The sequence below is a fragment of the Mixophyes fleayi genome, chromosome 1 (assembly GCF_038048845.1).
Source record: "Mixophyes fleayi isolate aMixFle1 chromosome 1, aMixFle1.hap1, whole genome shotgun sequence".
NCBI lineage: Eukaryota > Metazoa > Chordata > Amphibia > Anura > Limnodynastidae > Mixophyes > Mixophyes fleayi.
Genome location: NC_134402.1, coordinates 5,385,325 through 5,405,718, shown reverse-complemented (window position 1 = coordinate 5,405,718; position 20,394 = coordinate 5,385,325).

Genomic DNA, 20,394 nt, shown 5'->3' with positions numbered 1-20,394 from the left:
TTCATTGGGGAGGCATGTGATACCCAGAAACTGTTGGGCACTAGGACCCAGTGAAACAGGACTGTCTCACAGCAGGATACTGGAGAAACTTTAAGACCCTGAAAAGTCCAGTCTGTGAGGCTGCTAGAAGGTTCTGTGTTTTGTGTGACAGGAAAACAACAAATAATTTCACATATTTGTCAGAATATCCTTCCTATTTATAAGAAGAATAAAAACAAAATTTTGTTTTTATTTTTTAAATTTATTCCGATATCCTTTAAATGCCCTTAAACACAAACCTGCTCTCTGTTGATACCCACAGACGTACCAGGTGTGTTAGACTGCTACATAAGACTGCATACTAGCAATGGGGTTAAAGATTAACATCTTCTACGTCATATAGTTATCATAGTTGTGATTATTACTCCCTGTGACTGGATCACTTATAAGTAACTTATGATAGAAATTTATTTAAAGGAAATAGCGCAGGGTGCTTATGTATATAATTGCAAATGTACTTATGCTTGATATTGTATTGCACTTTTTTAGTAGGAAATGTATTGGCCAGGAAAGGGATTTGCTTCTGTTTGTAACCTTGCCAGAGGAAATGCTTTCATGTTTACGGTATATGTGTGATTTTGTAAGTCTGTTGAGTAGTCTAGAGGATGTCCTCATAAAGGCTAATAAAGTCTATTCAATGTGAGTGACCAACACTTGAACGCACAACAGGGGGCCGTTACCTGAATGCAGGTCGTGTTAGACAGACAGGAGCTCTAAACAATGAAGACAGCACATCTGAAGAAATCAGGGTGATGTGGAAGTTTAATTATGCTAGATGCAAAACTAGATTACATCCTGAGATCTGATGGAAATCTGAGGAAATCAAGTTGATATGGAAGTTCAATTGGTAGATGCAAAATTAGATTACATCCTGAGATCTGAGGGAATATTCTAGACAGGTTGGAACCAGCTAGGTCCAAGGGGCTGGTTTACCCCCTGCCAGGAGTTATGTCAGAACTGTATAAAAGGTGAGCTGTTTGAACATGTAATGTATCATTCTGATGTTCAATCTGACCTGACCACTAGTACCTTCAACCAGTGTGAGAGCAAATAAACATCACTTGCTTCAAAGACCTGCTTGAAAACTTCTCTATGCTGACAATCCTGTGACATACAGATTAGACCCAAAATCTAATCCGTTTCCAGCTGTCTGTGGCTCGGACCCAGCTCTACAGCTCCACCGCTCTGCCGCTACCCAGCAGCTCTGGTGAGTGTGATAGGCCAGGAGGATCCATCCACAGCACCCTGATCCATAGTAAGAGGTCAGGGGTGCTAGCCAAGATGTACCAGCATGGGAGTACACTAGCAGCGACAGTTACCCAGAAGGAACGTGGTTCTGGATGCCATAAAGGAGTCCAGTGGTGGCAGCAGGCTCCTCCTACTGTGACAGGAGGGGCGTATTCAGAATAACAAAAGTGGACGGTGGCAAAGTATTCCCAGCTGGTTCCCAGTAACATCAGACAGGGTGGCATAGGCGGTCCACCCTGTCACACTCCCCATCATTTTTACTCTTGCTATATAGAGACTCAGTATAAATCATTATGACTGTCTTTGTGCTAAAATTACACGCTGCTACCTCATCTTTCTCTAACCAGGAGCATGGGTTCACACCAAGAGTTCTAATGCTCTGATCCTGGTGTTTTTCCATTTAATGTGTCTCCTTACATGTCCTTATATGACATTTGCCAGCTTAGGGTAGGTCTAAATGTGAACACTGCCCACATTAGGTCTACACCAAGTTCGAGTGGGTACATCCTAAGATTGAGACATTAAACACGGTGCTGCTACGTCACATGGTGATACACTTCACACCCAGAAAAACTCAACACCATATGTGCTGTAAAAGCCATTTCTCTGGGCTACCAACCAGGAATCCTGACCAATGTTTCTAGTATAAAATATATTTCTAAAGGGCTAAAACACTCAAGAAAGTTCGCCAATGTCTCTGCTATAACAGGTATTTTTTCAGGACTCCATACCTATAAAAACTCACCAATGATCAAGAGAGAGTCGATTTTAAGATTTTGGGAATGACAAAAAAAAAGGGGTTCCCACTGTCCAGATCCAAGGAACTTTACTATATGTTCTACAAGTCACTGAGGAGGGAAGTGGGTATCAGCACCCTACAAGACCCTGAGAAGGGAAGTGGGTATGAGCACCCTACAAGACACACCAAGGAAGGAAGTGGGTATCAGCACCCTACAAGACACACCAAGGAAGGAAGTGGGTATCAGCATCCTACAAGACACACCAAGGAAAGAAGTGGGTATGAGCACCCTACAAGACACACCAAGGAAGGAAGTGGGTATCAGCACCCTACAAGACACACCAAGGAAGGAAGTGGGTATCAGCACCCTACAAGACACACCAAGGAAGGAAGTGGGTATCAGCATCCTACAAGACACAGAATAGGGAAGTGAATATTACCCTCCTACAAGACACTGAGGAGGGGAGTGGGTATCAGCATCCTACAAGACACAGCAACGAAGGAAGTGGGTATCATCATCCTACAAGACACAGAAGAGGGAAGTAGATATCAGCATCCTACAAGACACTGAGGAGGGGAGTGGGTATCAGCACCCTACAAGACACTGAGGAGGGAAGTGGGTATCATCATCCTACAAGACACAGAAGAGGGAAGTAGATATCAGCATCCTACAAGACACTGAGGAGGGGAGTGGGTATCAGCATCCTACAAGACACTGAGGAGGGGAGTGGGTATCAGCATCCTACAAGACACTGAGGAGGGGAGTGGGTATCAGCATCCTACAAGACACTGAGGAGGGGAGTGGGTATCAGCATCCTACAAGACACTGAGGAGGGGAGTGGGTATCAGCATCCTACAAGACATTGAGGAGGGGAGTGGGTATCAGCATCCTACAAGACACTGAGGAGGGGAGTGGGTATCAGCATCCTACAAGACACTGAGGAGGGGAGTGGGTATCAGTATTCTGCAACACTGAGGAGAGAAGCGGATATTAGCATCCTACAAGACACACACAGAGGAAAGAAGTGGGTATCAGCATACTACAAGACACACCGAGGAGGGAGGTGCGTATAGGTATCCTATAAGATACACTAAGGGGGAAAGTGGATGTCAACATCCTACAAGACAAACTGAGGAGAAAAGTTGGTATCGGGATCATACAAGACACACCAAGGAAGGAAGTGGGTATTAGCATCCTACAAGACACACCAAGGAAGGAAGTGGGTATTAGCATCCTACAAGACACACCAAGGAAGGAAGTGGGTATCAGTACACAGTACAAGTAACAGTAAGCACTATAACTCTGGGGGCTCAGGCACAGCATGAAAGAGAGGGAGGGAGGGGAAAAGTCAGTACAGGCAGGTAACTTGGGCCCAAGAGGGTGGGCACGGATGACAGGTTGAGAGTCACTGAGGGGAGCGGAGAGAAGCGAGAGGAGACAGAGGGCAGAGGGACTGAGAGGAGGTGAGCTGAGTAGCTGGAGAGCGCAGTTAAAAGTGATGGAAACAGAAGGTAGGAGAGCCCTGCTCAAAGGAGCGAACAATCTAAAGGAAGGGGAAGACAGACAGACACATGGATGAGATGGAGAGACGGGAGGAAGGGGGAGAAGGGAAGAAGGGATGAGAAAGAGAGGTAGCCGACCGGTGGGAGTTTAGGCATGAGACTGGAAGGCTTTAAGGAAAAGGTGGGTTTTTAATGTTCGTTTGAAAGAGAACAGATTAGGGGAAGTTCTGATGGAGCGGGGGAGCTTGTTCCAATGGAGGGGAGCGGCGCGGGAGAAGTCCTGGATACGTGCGTGAGAGGAGGTAATCAGAGGGGAAGAGAGGCGACGATCGTTGGACGATCGCAGTGAGCGGGAGGGAGTGTGAATAGAGATAAGGTTAGAGATGTAGGGAGCAGTGGAGTTGGCGAGGGCCTTGTAAATCAGAGTGAGGAGCTTGAAAAGGATTCTGTAGGGGAAGGGTAGCCAGTGAAGGGCTTGGTAGAGTGGGGATACAGAGGTGGAACGGCGAGAGAGGAAAATAAGCCTAGCAGCGGCGTTAAGTACAGATCTAAGGGGAGCGAGATGAGAGAGGGGGAGGCCGATAAGGAGAAGGTTGCAGTAGTCCAAGCGGGAGATAATCAGAGAGTGGACGAGAGATTTGGTGGCATCCTGGGAGAGAAAGGGCCGAATGCGGGCAATGTTGCGAAGCTGGAAACGGCAGGATTTGGCGAGAGAGTGAATGTGATGGGCAAAGGAGAGAGAGGAGTCGAGGATGACACCTAGGCAGCGGAGTTGGGGAACAGGGGAGATAGATGAGTTGTCAACAGTGATGGAGAGGTCAGAGGGGAAGGAGGTACGAGAGGGAGGAAAGACAATGAGTTCAGTTTTAGCAAGATTGAGTTTAAGAAATCTAGAGGATATCCAGGAGGAGATGGCAGAGAGGCATGCGGATACCCTGGAAAGAAGGGAGGGAGAGAGATCAGGAGAGGAAAGGTAGAGTTGAGTGTCATCAGCATAAAGGTGGTACTTGAGGCCGAAGGAGCTGATGAGTGCACCCAGAGAAGAGGTGTATAGTGAGAATAGTAAGGGTCCAAGGACAGAGCCCTGAGGGACCCCGACTGGAAGGGAGGAAGAAGGGGAGAGAGAATCAGAGGTGGAAACAGAGAAGGAACGGTCGGCAAGGTAAGAGGTGAACCAGGAGAGGACGGTACCGGAGAGGCCAATGGATTGAAGGGTGTGAAGCAGGAGGGGGTGGTCAACGGTGTCAAAGGCCGCTGAGAGGTCGAGGAGAATCAGGAGGGAGTAGTGGCCCATGGCTTTAGCCGAGAGGAGATCGTTCGTAACTTGAGCCAGGGCAGTTTCAGTGGAATGGAGGGGGCGGAAGCCTGATTGGAGAGGGTCAAGGAGGGAGTGTTCAGAGAGGTAGGTGGAGAGACGGTTGCAGAAAAGTCTCTCGAGTATTTTGGAGGCAAATGGGAGAAGGGAAATGGGGCGGTAATTAGAGAGTGAGGTGGGGTCAAGATTGGGTTTCTTGAGAATGGGTGAGACGAGAGCATGTTTAAAGGTGGAGGGGAAGATGCCGGTGGAGAGGGACAGATTAAAGAGGTGAGAGAGGTGGGAGCAGGTGGAGGTGGAAAGGGAGCAAAGAAGGTGAGAAGGGATGGGGTCCTGGGGGCAGGTAGAAGGGGGGGAAGAAGAAATGAGACTTCCTCACCCGAGGTGGGGCGGAAGGAGAGAAGGAGTTGGTGGCTGGGGGGAGAGGGGGGGAGAGTGGAGGGGGGAGGAAGGGCGAGAGGGGGTGGCGGAAGAGTGGGTGGAGGAGGAGATTTCAAGTCTGATGGCCGCGATTTTAGAGGAGAAAAAGGAGGTGAAGTCAGTGGCAGATAAGGAGGAAGGGAGGGGGGGAGGTGGGGGAGACAGGAGAGTGTTAAAGGTAGCGAAGAGGCGGCGGGGGTTGGAGGACTGGGAGGAGATGAGGGATTTAAAGAAGGATTGCTTAGCGAGTGAGAGGGCAGAGCTGTAGGAGGAGAGGATAAACTTGAAGTGGAGAAAATCAGCCAGGGAGCAAAATTTTCTCCAGTGGCGTTCGGCAGTACGAGAGCATTTTTGGAGGAAACGGGTAAGTTTAGAGTGCCAGGGTTGGGGATTGGAGCAGCGAAGGTGGATGGGCTGGGCAGGGGCAACCGCATCAAGGGCGGAGGAGAGGGTTTGGTTATAGAGGGAGGCCGCCTGATTATAGCAGGACAGGGTGGAAAGGGGAGAGAGGAGAGTTTCGAGAGAAGAGGATAAAATAGCAGGATCAAGGGTGTCGAGATCGCGCCTGAACCGGGTAGATTTGGGTGGGGGGAGGGGTGCAGGAGTAGAGGAGAGAGAGAATGAGAGGAGATGGTGGTCCGAGAGTGCAAAGGGGGAGATAGAGAAGTCGGACAGACTGCAACGGTGGGAGAAGACAAGGTCAAGGGAGTGACCAAGGCAGTGGGTAGAAGAGGAGGTCCATTGGGAGAGGCCAAGGGAGGAAGAAAGGGCAAGGAGTTTGACGGAAGCAGGGTCGGTGGGGTTGTCAATAGGGATATTGAAGTCGCCAAGGATAATGGAGGGGATGTCAGAGGAGAATTGGTGTGGGAGCCAGGCAGCAAAGTTGTCAAGGAAAAGGGAGGAGGGCCCAGGGGGGCGGTATATGACAGAGACGCGGAGATGGATGGGGTAGAAGAGAGGGTTCAGGAGGAATGAGTCTGAAAGTACAGGTGGAGGATAGGAGAATGCCCACTCCTCCGCCTGGGTGGTCTCCAGGTCTGGCGGAGTGGGTGAAGGAGAGGCCGCCATAGGAGAGAGTGGCAGGGGAGGCAGTGTCGGAATCGGTGAGCCAGGTTTCGGTAATGGCAAGAAGGTTAAGAGAGTTAGATAAGAAGAGGTCTTGGATAGAGGGGAGTTTGTTGCGGACGGATCTAGCATTCCAGAGGGCACAGGAGAAAGGGAGGGAGGGGAGATGGGGATAAGGTTGGCAAGGTTAGCGGTGCGCGGGGGAGTGCGGGGACAGGAGCGTGAAGTTGGGCGAGGTGAGAGTATGGGTATGGCAAGTGAACAGGGAGGCATGGTGAGGTGGGGGAGGAGTGGAAGAAGTAGGGGGGACCGAAGAATCGTCTGAAGCAGAGGGGCGGGAGAGGAGGACAGGGGGAGTCAGAAGGTAGACAAGAGGACTTGAGATAAGTGAGTTAAATAAAGTAATAGCCAACAATGACAATGGACAGGGGGAGTCAGAAGGTAGAAAAGAGGAAATGAGATAAGTGGGTTAAATAAAGTAATAGCCAACAATGACAATGATGGTGGGGAGAGGTGTGGCAAAGAGGCTAGGCAAGGCAAGCCATGATAAATGAGACAGAGAGGCGTGAACGGGGAACAAAGAGACAAGAAAGGCCAATAGACGGAGAGCAGAGGAGTACCAAGGGAGAAATAAAATGCTGTTGGAATAGATTAAGAAATGCAAATAGAAATAATTAAATTATAATTAAATACATTAAATAAGAGAAGCAAATAGAAATAATTAAATACAGTAAATAAGTAAATAAGAAATGCAAATAGAGATAAATACAGTAAATGCAATACAAACAGAGAGCGAAAAATAAAAATAAGTACAGTAAATGCAATAAAAATAGAGAGCGAAAAATAAAAATAAAGAATGGAGAAAATAAATATAAAAATATAATAAATAAAGAAATACAAGTGGAAAAAAATAAAAAATAAGGCCTACAAAGGAAGCCGAGAACAATAAATACAGTACAATATGGACTAGGGTGAAAACAGGAGAATGAGAATGAGAACAAACCCGGGAGATGAGACAAAGTCACTGGGAGAAATTCTGTGAAGTCTGAGATGAGACAAAGTCGCTGGAAGAAAGTCTGCGACGTCTGTGATTGCCAGGAGACTTAGAAGCAGGAGCTTCAGGCAGCGGGTGTCCAGAGGAGTGCAGGGCCGATTACCACAGGTCGCTGTATTCCTCAGGAGGGCCAGAGATCAGGAACGGCAGCGGGCAGCAGGCAGCGTGGAAGGCAGGCCAAGGCTGTGGGTGTCCAGGGGAACTTGTCAGGAAGACCAGGCGGCGGTGACCAGGCGATGACCAGGAGACACAGGCAGCTCAGGCGGCAGGAGACAGCGGACGGATAAGGGTGAGCAGGAAGCGGTACCAGAGACGGCGGCGGCGGTCAGAGAGGAGCCACGTGTAGAGGATGGATGGGGAAGACGGCAGGAGACAGCAGGCGAGTCCAGGCAGTGGGAGACTGTATATATACTGGAGCTAGTTTGGACCTAAGTGTGCCAGAGTTTCCCTGATATAGGGGCTGAATTGGACTGTCTCTGCGGTCAGGGACATCACTGACCGCCACCACAGAATGCATGCGCAGAAGAGCCAGGAACAGCTGGGGGGAATGTCACATCCCATTGCTAAACAATTGGACGCAACCCCAACTGATAGGGAGAGGCGTCCATCCCTATGCAGTGGGGAATGCACAGGGACAGCGCCTGAGAGTAGTCCTTCCCTTTCTCCTCGTCTGGAGGGAATTTCAAAATATTTTCTTGATGTTAGCTAGGAGACGCGGGGTCTGAAGTTCTTCTTCCTCAACCCAACATCTTTCCTCTGGATCAAAACCTCTCCAGTGGACCAGATATTGAGGTTTTCTCAGGAAGATTCGAAAATTCAGGATTTGTTCTACCTCATATTCATCTCCAGTGTACGTCCTACAAGAAGGAAAGGAAGTTTATTTTAAGAACTGATTGAGGACCAAATGTTTTACTAGAAAAAATGAAAGGAATTATAGATTTTGAGAGATGAGGGCAAATGAAGTTTGTAAGAGAAGTGGTTGATGACTTGGGAAATGCGGAAGGGACCAATAAAATGAGGAGCCAATTTCATGAAGGGTACTAGGAGATTCAAGTTTTGGGTGGATAGCCATAATTTCCAACATGGAGCAGCTTGCTTGTAAAGCAGTGAGGTCTCAGTAACTTTGGTTTTGGTTTGAGACAAGATATGTCAGAAGTCATGTGTGACCGAATTTGCTGCTGGAACAGTTGGAGAAAAATGAGAAGTCAGGCAAAAATGGGATGCATTCCATAGATAGTAAAGAATGGTGTAGTTCTAGTGGACTTGTGGAGATGATTGTTATGGATGAATTTTGTCCAAGGAAGGGAATAACTGCAAGAGGACTAGTTCTCCAAAGAATAATATCATAGGAACAATTCAAGGTCTTGGTTGGATCATTCGTTTTGATCATTGGCCTGGGGATGGTATCCCAAGGAGAATTTTAGATTGAGTCCTAGGATTTCACAGAACTTCGATATAAATTGGACTCATGGAGATGGAAGATATCTTTAATGAGAAGGAAGGCAAGTTCGGAGGCGAATGGCAATCCTTTTAAGGGGAAAAAGTGAGCCATCTTAGAGAACCAGTCTACCCAAACACAAATGGTATTGAAACCATGACTCACAGGCAGTTATGAGATGTAGTCCATTGAGATACAGGAACAGGGAGAGACAGGAATGGGGAGAGGGAGAAGCTGACCCGAAGATGACTGGTATCTTGTGTTGGGCACAGTTGTCACAGGCTTGGACATATTTGAATACCTCAAAACAGAATATGGGCCACCAATAGTACTGGGATAGAAGTGCAATGGTCTTTTTGACCCCAGAATGACCACATTAGGACTTTACTGCAGAGATGAGAAGTCATAAAAGTGCAACCAGGGGGAGGCATCTTCACTGAGGGTTGAATTAATAATAGGTTTCAGCTCAGAAGTAGAGAAGAGGTCTGAGTTAGCGAATGACTGAAAGAGAACGTCGGCCCTGAAATTCTTGGTACCTGGTTGGAAGGTCAATGTCAATTATAGGCGTGAAAAACATAATGACTACCGACAAAAGAATCTAAAGTCACCTGCGCTCTCCATCACCTGCAGCAAACAACTCTATAATAATGCCTCCCTATAACAAAACGTAATGAACATGTTTGATACGACTGAATCCAGATAAATATCTGGTAATAAAGAATATACCTTCTATCATCAATTTTGATAATTGACGTTTTCAAAAACAGTTTTTGATGTGTAAATTACTACTTATTTCCATCAGTCAGTAAATATACAAGACTTGGTGTCCAGGATATTTGTCTAAATTAGACTGAGTACTTAATTCTCAGATAGTTTAAGAGGATTTTTTCCATTACAACAGTTATTTCCATACCAGAATGTAATTTGAATGTTGTTCATATACAGGTTACACTATGATTTGTGTTTTATGTTTTTTTGCATGCTCTCACAGGAGTAATAAAGAATAACACACAATATAAGAAGAAATTACATGCCTTTATAAGAAAACAAACGTTTATTCACTATTATATGTGCTTCACCAGCGCAATATTGCCCTATAATTATGTTGCTTTTAGTTCATAATGACTACCAAGCCTGACGTGGTTGAGCCACTGTTCTGTTTGGAGGTAATTAGGGTTCTTGTGGTCAGTGAAAATCATGACTGGGTATTTGGTTACCTCCAGAAAATTATGCCACCCACCCAGGGCTCTCTTGACTGCAAGGAGTTCCTTGTACCCGATACCATAATTCGTCTCATTGGGAGAAAACATTTTAGAGAAGAACCTGCAGAGGAAGACTTTCGAGAAAGAACTGCTCAGCTCCCACTAAGGAGCCATCTACCTCCAGGAAGAAGACTTGAGTCGGTCAGGCTGTACCAGATCCGAGGAGAAGGATTTCTTTAAGGTGCTGAAGGCAATAATTGCCTCAGTGGTCCAAAACTTTGGATGAGCTCTTTCCGCATCAAAGTGGTGATAAGTGCTATGAGGGTAGAGAATCCTCTAACCAACTGGCGATAATAATTGGCGAAGCCAATAAGGCACTAGATTGCTTTCAAACCCATGGGTTGTGGCCAATTAATATTCGCCTCCACCTTCTCTGGGTCCATCTGTAGATCAGTTGTAACGTTCTGATTCTTTGCTGGTGCAGTTCTGCATTTCCACCACCAGTGGCCACTATGGGGCTTCATGTGTCCTAGAAGCAGGTGAGCTGATTCACTCAGCTGTAGCTGGTAAGGCTGATGACTAGCCTAATTATACTGACCTCTTGCATCGACCTTGCTGGATCATTGTTTGCGTTTCGTACTGTGCAGCTCTGGATCATTGCTTTTCCTGGTTCCTGTATTCCAGCACCTTACTATTTAGCAATACCCTCCTTGTTACCTGGCTTTTGACCTCGACTATTCCTGACAATGCTCCTGACTTTCTGGTACCCTGACCAATTCGACATTTCTGGTATTCTGACTCTGGCAAGTTTAAAGGACTTTGTCTATGCATGTTGATTCTGGAGTTTTGTTGCCTGTCTTGACTGGCCCTTCAGCCAATGAGATCCTACCCTGCTTGTAGTAACAATAAACACTACTTTAGTTCACCATAACCATTGTTTCTGTGTGATAATACAGAGTGAAATCCTTGACTCTGGTACTCGATACCAAGTACCTGAGTAAGGGCACTGGGGATGTTAAAAGAGGCACTTCTCCAGCTTTCAGTAGAGACGGTTCTGGCGTAAGCGAGTGAGCACGTCCTTCACATGTATTCAATGGGAAGATAAAGCTTGTGAGATGATTAAGATATCATCAATGTATACCACTACAGAGTCATAAAGTAGATCCCAAAATATCTTATTGACTAAGCCTTGAAAGACTGTTGGGACATCATACAAACCGAAGGGCATCACCTGGTACACATAATGCTGATCCCGGGTATTAAAGGCAGTCTTTCACTCATCACCCTGGTGGATGCGGATGAGGTTATAGGCTTCCCTAAGATCGAGTTTTGAGCAGATCTTGGCCCCTCGGATCTGATCAGACAGCTCTGAGATGAGAGGTAATGGGTGACTGTAATAGTCTTCAGTTGTTGATAGTCAATACAGGGCCTCAAAGAACCGTCTCTTTTTCTCATAAAAAATAATCCTATTCCAGTGGGAGAGGAAGATTTGCTAATGAAAACTAGTTGAAGGTTTTCAGAGATATATCCCGACATGGCTTGAGATTCAGGCAAGGATAATGGATCCTCTAGGAACGATCTTACCCAGAACACGGTCGATCCCAAGGAAGATGAGACAGTAACCTCTCGTATGCAGACTTGCTGAATACATCTTGAAAGGAAGAATAGGGCAATGGAAGGATAGGCTTGAGGTGAGGGTATGACAGGATACACAAGACTCAGAGGGACATACCAGAGACACTGCTTACTGCAGAGAGGTCCCCAGGAAGTAACTTGTGCAAGATGTCAATCGAACTGAGGGGAATAATAGATAGATAGATAGATAGATAGATAGATAGATAGATAGATAGATAGACCAGTTCTTACCCAAGGTAGCCCCAGAATGATGGACGGCATACTGACCCACAGTAAAATCAGCAGAATGGAAGCAACAGAGGATACGCATCCAGGTTTGTCAAAAACCTTCAGGAAGGTTTTGATGAAAGAAGCGGAATTTTGCAGCATCTTATCATTGCATTCCCAGAGAGGTGATGCCAAGGTGTACGCCTGTCCAGTAAGAAGTGAAACAAGAACCAGAGTGCAGCTGAATACTACACCAGGGATCAGGAACCAGAGTGCAGCTGAATACTACACCAGGGATCAGGAACCAGAGTGCAGCTGAATACTATGCCAGAGATCAGGAACCAGAGAACAGCTGAATACTATGCCAGAGATCAGGAACCAGAGTGCAGCTGAATACTATGCCAGAGATCAGGAACCAGAGTGCAGCTGAATACTATGCCAGAGATCAGGAACCAGAGTGCAGCTGAATACTATGCCAGAGATCAGGAACCAGAGTGCAGCTGAATACTATGCCAGAGATCAGGAACCAGAGTGCAGCTGAATACTAAGCCATGGATCAGGAACCAGAGAACAGCTGAATACTATACCAGGGATCAGGAACCAGAGAACAGCTGAATACTATGCCATGGATCAGAAACCAGAGTGTAGCCAAATACTAAGCCAGGGATCAGGATCCAGAGAACAGCTGAATACTATACCAGGGATCAGGAAACAGAGAGCAGCTGAATTCTATGCCAAGGATCAGGAACCAGAGTGCAGCCGAATACAAAAATTCCTATATTTTCCCTAATTTTCCTGTAAGCACATTTTGAAATTGTGCATAAATGTAAAGTTTTAAGTAAAGGAACATAAACACCAGAGACTTGAGTTTCGAATTTCAGAAAAAAAGTGAAATAATAAATCCACACAAAACACATATGAAGCAAACTGAACATAACTAATTAATTTATTTTTTTGCGGCACTTCTTGCCCCTTGTTTCACATTGGCCTATATGTTGAACATGGTTTCTGGTTACCCATGATGTGGCAGGAAACAGTGAAAAAGAAGCAGAGGTCATTGGGGCAGCAGAGAGTGACGGTGTGACAGACAATGTAGGGGCAGAAGTGGCTGGAGGGTGTGCAGAGGATGGACAGTGGGCAGAAGTAACTGGGGGGGGGGGGTAGGCAGAGGCAGCTTGGTGGTGGGCAGAGGGGGTTGGGAGAAAAAGGTTGCTGGGGGGTAGGCAGATGTGTCTTGAAAAAAAAGAGTCTCATAGTGATAAATTATGTTGTTGCAAAAATGGGTTTGGCCCAAAAGAATGCATTTGGGTTGGAGAGGGAAAACACCACAGCTTCTAGACAACAGCCATCACCAGCAACCACAGGTTCAGACAGCCCAGAGGAAAAGTCTCAAGCTGCTATTTAAACCCAATTGCACAGTGTACTGACTTAGATGATAGTGAGGGCAGCTCAACTCTCTTATCCCTCACTGGAAGGCGCCAAGCCAGGGATGGAGGTGAAGATTGTGACCTGGCATAAAGGGTTGTTGTACTATGTAGCTAGGAAGGTAAACAGGGATAGACCAGTCCAGGAACAAGTTCCACTGATGGTACCACAGAGCTTTCATGTGCAACTGATGTCAGTTGCCCACGAAATCCCTTTGGCTGGACACCAGGGAAGAGACCGAACACTGAAGCGCCTGACACAGAACTTTTCTGACTTGGAATGTCTGATGATGGCCAGGCCTACTGTAAATCCTGTGATGTGTGCCAGCATCTTGGGCATCCCAGTGCCTGTGCTCCCCTCAGGTCCTTGCAATAATTGGGGAGCCTTTCCAGCGAGTGGCTGTGGACATAGTAGAACCCCGCCTGTGCCCCGTAGATCAGGGAAGAGGTACATCCTCACCGTGGTGGACTACGATACCTGGTATCCAGAGGCTGTAGCTCTGTCCTCCATCACTGCGGAAAAGGTAGCAGACACGCTGCTAGGAATATTTAGTAGGGTAGGGTTCCCTAGTGAGATCCTAACCAATCAAGGGACATAGTTCATGAGTGAACTGGTCCAGTGTCTCTAGGCAAAGTGCGGAGCGCGGCAACTTTGTACTGCCCCCTATCATTCTCAAACTAGCGTTGACCTCCTGACCTGTTTCAGGAGTCTTGGGAAGGGGAGCTACCCACCCAGGATGTCTCTGTTGTGGAGTATGTGTTAAGGCTCAGAGATCAGTTAGAAGATCTCAAGGGGCTTGCGCAGGTTAACCTAGCGGAAGTGCAGGCAAAACAGAAGACTTGGTACGATCAGGGCACGCGTGCCAGAGTATATGATGTATTTTATAAGGTCCTTGTTCTTATGCCCACATATCAGAACAAGCTCCAGGCTGCCTGGGCTTGACCGTACACAGTCTGGAAATACCTGAGTGACATCACCTATGTTGTACCATTTGGTAACGATGGTAGGCAGCAGTGGACTTGTCACGTGAATATGTTAAAGGCATACCACGAGCGTGTGGAGTTAGTAGCAGTGGTTTGCTGCCTATTGAACGAGGAACCAGAAAGTGATCCACTACCTGACCTCCACATGGATGCCAGAGGTGAAGGTACTGTAGTGGAAGTAGGCTGAGATGAGCAGTTGAGTGCCCGCAAGAGGGAGCAGCTTGATGCATTGTTGTAGTTCTTTGTGACTTAGTTTAGTTGATAGCCCAGCCAGACTTCCTTGGTGATGCACCATGAGGTGATCATAGGTCAATTAGGCAACCCGATTATCGGGTCTCACCAGAGGCCAAGGAGTGCATATACAGAGAAATGCGATAGATGCTGGAGTTAGGTGTGATCCAGCCACTGCTCAGTCCATCCACAACCTCCAGTGTATTGGTTTCCAAGAAGGATAAGACAACGCTGTTTTGAGTATACTACAGCCGATTGAATAATGTGACCATGTCTAATGCCTACCCCTTACACTATATTAACGCTTTGTTAGATTTCCTGGACATGTTTACCTAGAAGACATTTCCATTTTCAGTAAGATTTGGGAGGATAATCTGGAGCAAGTAAGGCTGGTATTAGGAAAGATTGGGTGACAGATCTGACTGTAAGGGCAGGCAAGTGTCAAATGGGGATGTCAGAGGTACAGTACCTGGGACATCGTGTGTGGGGAGGTAGGGTTAGGCCATAACCAGGTAGAGGCAATCCGAGAGTGGCCCTGGCCCACAACCCAAAGACAAATACTGGTCTTCTTATGGACCGTGGGGAACTACAGACGTTTCGTCCCAGACTTTAGTATTGTAGGAAGCTCATGTCTGATCTCACTAAGAAGAATAAGAACTGAGGGATGAAATAAGCTTGAAGGAAATATTAAAAGCCGAGACTGTATCTTTAAACTGGATTTATTCTCTTGGGTTAATTGTTTAACTAAAGAGTACCAGAGCAGGTCTAAGTGTGGTGATAGCGCGGACAGACAACAGGGAGAGCGATCTACCGGGTCGGTGCAGGGTTCGCAGGTAGCGGGCGTCATACAGAGGAGGTCTGCATCTCGTGGTTCTCTCTCCTATTTTTCTGGTAGTAACATATCTCTGCCAGCAGATGACGGTGTTTCCGCTGATAAATGGGATGCTAGATCGTTGGACCGTGGGGGCCATTTCCAGGCGCTGTCTGGAGTGGAAGGTCAGCTGGGCAGCTCCGAGGGTGGTTCCGTATTTACAGGTGAGTATGAAATATTTGATTTACATGATGTACAACCTGATCCGACTGCTCTCTAGTGTGGAATCTGAGGCCTGCCTCCAGAAGCTGCTTAAGAGTTTGCGTAAGCATTTTGAAGCAATGTGGCACCGGCAGCCGGGGCACGGCAGGATTAGCGCACCCTTTCCAGGACGGAGTCGCTGCTACCCCTTTAGTAAGACCAGCTGCTTATGCAGAGTGGTGTGTAGGTTCTCTCACATCTGCCTGCGGTGCGGGGGCAGCCACCCTCACAAATCTTGTGATAGGCCTGTCAGGGGGGGAGGAGCTGGTAACCAGCCCTCCGCCAGTGCTGTGGAAAGTAGCATCCCTAATTAATGTGATTGGTCTGAGCCGCTGGCTTGACTGCTACCCACTTAAGGAGGAAGCAGAGTTTTTAAGGGATGGGTTCCTTAACGGGTTCCGGTTACCTATTGTGGGGTCTGTTAAGATAGCCGCGGTAGCGAACCTGAAATCTGCCAATTTATTCCCCGGAGTTTTGGTGTCCAACGTGCGCAAAGAGATTGTGCTTGGTCGCATGAGAGGGTCTTTTCAGATCCCGCCCCCTTACTGGGACTTGGTCTTCTCCCAGGTAGGGGTGGTTCCCAAGAACGCTATGGGAAAGTTCCAGCTGATTCAGCACCTTTCCTTCCCACAAGGGGCATCTGCAAATGACGCGATCCCTGAGAAGTTCTGCAATGTGGTGTACCAGTCTTTCGAAGAGGCATTACATATGGTGAGGAGTTTTGGGCCTGGGGCCCTTATGGTGAAAGTTGACATTGAGTTGAGTTGTAATTTTTTCCCACTCCATCCGGATTCATTTCCCTACATGGGTTTCAAACTGGACAATGGATATTTCGTGGACAAATGCCTCCCCATGGGATACACGTTTTCCTGCACGGTCTTTGAATGTTGTAGTACCTTACCTTGATGATTTCCTTGTGGTTGGTCACAGCCTGGGCCCAACCTGCAGGGAGATTTTGTTTTCAGTGGTGACCCTTTTCTATTCACTGGGTGTCCCGGTCGCGCACGATACGACGGAAAGGTCCTACTGCACGGCTGTCGTACTTAGGCATCGTGATTGATACTGTCTCGGGCCTCTGTCGGCTCCCGCTGGACAAGACTAGGAAGCTGCGCAGGCTTTTAGCTGAGGTGCTAGGGTCTGCAGGAGTGACTTTTAAACAGACCCATTCCATACTGGAGCTTTTCAATTTCGTTTGCTGGGTGATACCAATGAGTCAAGTGTTCTGTCGGAAGTTGGAAAGGGCGACAGCACGGCGCAAACTTCCACACTGTTTGATTCTGCTTTCTGCCAGGATCCAAGCGGATTTGCCAGTTTGGGATCTCTTCCTGCAAGATTTCAGTGGGGTGCGATTGTGGCCTGCTCCCCCTGTGTCTAGCCAGGAGTTGCATCTCTTTACGGACGCAGCCAACAGGGTTGGTTTTGGGGCTTACTTCGCCGGGGATTGGTGCGCTGCACCCTGGCCCAGCGAGTGGGTGTAGTACGGCTGGACTGCTTACTTGGTTCTCCTAGAAATCTTCCCGATAGTTGTTGCAGTGGAGTTGTGGGCAGCCAGGCTTGTTGGAAAACAGATAGTTTTCTTGTGTGACAATATTTGCAAATGTGTGCAACTAAGACTTTTGCATTTTTATCTACAGTAAAAATGGCAGATCTGTTGCTGGCTATAGCAGTGTGCTGGGGGATCTCTCTGTGTGTTTGTTCCTTTCAGGATAACCCCACCCCTTCAAGCACCTGCTATAGTCTATAAATTGATTGAGCAACTTCCATTTCTATATTTGTCTGAGAGGCATGTTGGTGTCAGTAGCTGAGGGGGAGTGCTGACATAGGATTGCTATTTGGAGGCTTGTGGGGTACCTCTTTGGTAAGTTAGCTCTCAATTTAAAAACACATATGTGTGGCCCAAATATAAGGGACTCTCATTGTTTAGAGTTAGGACCACCCTATTAGCAAAAGCGCCGTGGAGTGGTGGGTGGCTTTAACATACATTTGCAAATGTGTGCAACTAAGACTTTTGCATTTTTATCTACAGTAAAAATGGCAGATATGTTACTGGCTATAGCAGTGTGCTGGGGGATCTCTCTGTGTGTTTGTTCCTTTCAGGATAACCCCACCCTTTCATGCACCTGCTATAGCCTATAAATTGATTTGAGCAACTTCCATTTCTTTATTAACCTGGGAGTGGTGCAGGCTATTAACAGACAGAGGGCCATTTCCCCTCCTGTGATTACCCTGTTGCGCAGCTTGATTTTGCAATGCTTGTCTTATGACATCTGCTTCCGGCCGCAGCATGTTCCCGGTGTGGAGAATGCAATCGCAGACGCATTGTCACGGGGCCAGTGGAATAGGCTTAAAACGTTGGCTCCCAGGGTATTCCTAACAGGCTCACCTTGTCCCGCTTATGTCTGGCAGATTGTCAAGACGACATAGAGGGCCTGGATGAATCATCATTTGCTCCTGCGACGTGGATAAATTATTGTATGGCTTGGCAGGAGTGGTGCGCTTTCCGGAGCCATGTCTATGGCGCTGATGAAGGTGGCATAAGTGCATGCTAGCCTTTGTGTGGAAGGGGTTCAAGGCCGGTAAGTCCAAAGCGGCTATGACTGAGTCCCTGGCAGAAATGTCTTTCTTCTCCAGGTTGCACGGAGAGGCGGATTACACCAGCAGCTTCATTATATCCAGGGCTTTAAGGGGCTGGGCGAGAGAGTGGAGGGGGCCTATTAGTGATGCTAAAAATTATGCTGGAAGCTGTTTAGAAAGTTGCGCGTGATGCTTATGAAAGTGCTCTCTTTCGCGCTGCCTTTGTGATGCTTTACTTCAGGGCTTTTCGGGCGAGAAAGGTAGTATCGTCTTCTAGGTCCGCTCCCTTGTCAGGAATGTTAGCACAACACGTGGTAATTGCTTCCTTCGTGTGCTGCAAAGTCAGAAGATCCAAGTTGGTCCAGTTAGGGAGGGGGTGCTGGGTTACAATTGTGCCAGAAGAAGGCTTCACTGTCTGCCCTGATGTAATACTTCCTGGGTTTGCTCGTCGGTGGCCGCTGTCTGCGGTTCCGCGGCTGGTGTGCGGTGATGGTTATCCCCTCACCAGGTAGCAGTTTTCAGTGGTGTTCAAGTGCACTTTGGACAAGCTAGGTTTGGACGGGGCCCAGTTCGGCACCCACTCCTTTAGAATTGGGGCTGCCACGTCTGCAGCGGTGGCTAGCTCCACTGGGCTGGCTATCCAAGAGCTTGGTAGGTGGAAAAAGAATGTGTATAAACGTTATGTGCGGGCTTCTCTTCTAACCTGAACCTTCACTCTGTACACTGCTGCGGTGGCACAGGGTTTTGGCTGCTTGTGGCCATTTAAGGCCAAGCGCGCAGGAATATCTCCATTTTTTCCTCTAAAAAGTGGGCCTGATTTGCTCACCCTTTGTTTCTCCTTTTACCTCATGAGCTGTGCACTCTTGGTATGTTGAGCTGCTGTTCAGGTTGAGGTATGAGGTTCTCCTCTTGTCTCTTTATTTATTTATTTATTTTCATTTTCCTATTTAGGGTGCTCCATTCGAAGTTCCTGCTCATTTCGCTGATATGCTATTGCTGCCACTTTGGTGCACTAACGTGTTGGTTTCTTCCCTGCCTTACAGACCATTGGACCCCGCTGCGGATTTGGATGCTGGGACACTCGTATGTTCATTGGGCTGGTTTGCACAGGGCAGCTGGGCATACTTCTGGGCATATTTTGGTGATACATCTAGGGGGAATGATTTGGGTCACTTTAAATCTGTGGACCTGATTTTACTGCTTTAGGGCGATCTGGAATGGGTTCATGCCTCCTGGCCTTGCCTTCTTATGTGCTGGTCTGATATACTGCCAAGGAGGAGTTGGCGTTCCCTTCCCAATGGCCGAGTGGTTGGGGCGCACATTACAGTAGTGGGCACGCTTAACCCACCTCTCTTCGACTGAATTGGCTATATTCTCGGTACAAGTACCGCTCTCGTAGGTCAGCCTGTGGTTGTGTCCCGCTTAGCCTAGAAGGATTTCGGGTTCTGTAGAGCCCGGGCGCGGTCCCGCTAAGGTAAATTTGTGCGCTGGTGATTGATTGTCCCAAACTTGAACTCGGAGTGTGATTGATTGTCCCCCAGATGATGAGGTCCCATGATTAAGCTGGGACATTCTGATTCTGCCTGGCGGATGTCTTACTGACTATGCTCTTTTTCTGCACCACCATTTATAAATAAATTATTTTAATTTTGTCACACTCATGACTTGTGTCAATTATTTAAGGTAATAGTTAAATAAGTGTAACAAGGTAAGAGAAGTAAATATATCAGCCGTTAAGCCTTTTAACTACCCAAAATAGTTGACTAGACAGCTTGTGAGCTGACATTTCAGTCATTAAAGGAAGCCCTGGTTCGTGCTCCAGTACTGTTGCCACCCAACTATGACAAGGACTTTATTGTGCAAACTAACGTGTCACAGTATGGACTGGGAGCAGTACTTAGCCAGGTGGAGCCTGATGGGCAGGAGCACCCTGTGGCCTATTTAAGCAGAAAACTGCTAAACTTGGAGGTGGTGTATGCCACAATTGAGAAAGATGTTTGGCCATTGTTTGGGTAGTGAAAAACTACAACCTTATTTGTATGGACGACATTTTACTGTGGTGACTGATAATTATCCTTAAAGTGGCTACAACACACCTCAGGGGAAAATGGATGACTTCGCGTTGAGCCTTCCCCTTTAAGTTTATGACTTTCACATCATTCACAAGCAGGGAAAGGCTCACAGCAATGCGGATGAACTATCTCTGCAGGAACAGTCGGTGTTCCTGTGACACCCCCGGTAACC